The 1,792-nt window shown below is 42.6% G+C and overlaps 1 long non-coding RNA gene across 1 annotated transcript; it reads right to left on the bottom strand.

Moving 5' to 3' along the window:
- Window positions 1-741: 741 nt before the first annotated feature.
- LOC124596646 lies at window positions 742-1,423 on the bottom strand. The gene is made up of 3 exons (XR_006978334.1): window positions 1,353-1,423; window positions 913-1,215; window positions 742-837 (listed from the first exon to the last, which is right to left on the bottom strand). It is a non-coding gene; the product is annotated as an uncharacterized LOC124596646 (long non-coding RNA).
- Window positions 1,424-1,792: the final 369 nt, after the last annotated feature.

A 1,792-nucleotide genomic window follows, 5' to 3' on the forward strand; every position in this document is an offset into this window, starting at 1 on the left:
TCGGGAACATTAAAGTTACCAACCAGCGAAGAGACATACGAAGGAATAACCTTCGCATTTTTCGAAGACGCAGTATCTGCTTTGCATATCAACGTTTTGAGACCATACGCTCAGCGGAATCTCAATCACGAACCAAGTGTTTTCAACTACAGATTATCACGTGCAAGAAAAGTTGTAGAAAATGCTTTTGAGCTGATGGCGTCTAGATTCGTCTCCTACACACAAGCATTAGCATCGATCCTTGTAAGATTAAATACGTTATTATAGCTATGTGCACTTTGCATAATTTTTTTATGCGTTCGAGCACTGCCTACTGCAAACCTCTGGCTGCTGACCGGGAAAATCCAGTCACTCATGCAGTAGAGCCTGGTTCGTGAAGAGGTGCCAATGAAAATGAATTAGTACCACTAGACCCCCCCCCCCCCCCCCCGCACCATAGCTCAGTTACTTGCCGTGAACGTCATAAACGATCGAGAGCAGTATAAGGAAAAGTGCCTTGGCAGGATGAAATGATAAATAAATGAAAAGCTTAACTTTGTACTTTCCGATGTGTTAATTATGAATAAGCTACCTAAAAGAATGTCTATAGTTTAATGTGGTACATGGTTGAAGTTATAAAGGTAGTATATGGGCATACTGTAATGCATTTCAGAAGTAAGCTGACATTAATGAAATACTCATCACTCGCTTGTGTTTTTCTGTCACCTTCGTTTCCTACTTTCTTCATTTCTGCCGTCTCTCATTGGCTCAACAACCTCAAGCCCCTCCTCATTTCCCTTTTGATAACCTCGGGGAGGGTGTTCTTGGTCTTTTGTAAAATGCAGTAACTCATAATACCTGTAAAATAATGAACATAAGACGTGCGTAGTTCAATAATGAATGCAGTATAAATAACTTTTTATTGGCACTCACCATAATGATGGTTCATACCATTCATCTTTCCCTTTTCCGCTTCTTTCAGAGGCCTTCACCTTCCTTGGCTCCATTCTGTAGGTGCATCTCAAATTTTGTGACTTCATTTTTATTGTAATCTGGTCCACAGTTGGAACATCGTCTAAAAGTTTTTCAAGAATCTCTGCGTACGCTCTACTTTTTATGTTTTTGTTGGGGTAATGTTCATGGTTGATTTTCCATAAACAAGGTCTTTCGCGGTACAGTTCAATAAGTTTTTTTATGTGGTCATCATTCCACTCCTTCGCCATAACTGTAGAGATACTGAAAATGAGAGAAGACGCAATGAAACGTAGCACATAAATAAGGAGACAGGTGCTGTGGGAGCGATGAAAGCCGGTATGTGGGCAGAGGCCTGCTCGGCTACTGTGGCGTGTTGCAGGGTTCGCACATGTGTGTACCTGCTTCGAGGCCGGACCTCCAGCTCCGTCTCAAGGGCTCCGTCTCAAGGGCGCACCTCCCTCTACTAACGCGCAGGTTTTCAAGACTCCGCCGGAAAATCACAGGCGTCTAGAGCTAACAGAAATAGGGATGCTCAGTTACCAAGCAATCCGCTAGATGTCTCTACGGTCACGCTTACCATGATGCTTTGCGAGTCCAGTGTGCGCATTTCAGCTGTTCACTTGTTTAGATTAGATTCAAGATTGAGAGAAGTTCATTCAAGGCGACGGTGCATCGAAGATATACCACAAACACGCTATTTTTTTACGATTTGTTATAATTTAATTTCGGTCAATAAAATATCGGTGATAAAAGAGCCTTCGGACTGTAATTAAGGTAGAAGTTAAAGTCAAAGCTGGTGCACCTGCAGCATCGCGCAATGTGAAGAGTCGGCAGAAGT

The sequence above is a fragment of the Schistocerca americana genome, chromosome 2 (assembly GCF_021461395.2).
Source record: "Schistocerca americana isolate TAMUIC-IGC-003095 chromosome 2, iqSchAmer2.1, whole genome shotgun sequence".
In the NCBI taxonomy this organism is placed as follows: Eukaryota; Metazoa; Arthropoda; class Insecta; order Orthoptera; family Acrididae; genus Schistocerca; species Schistocerca americana.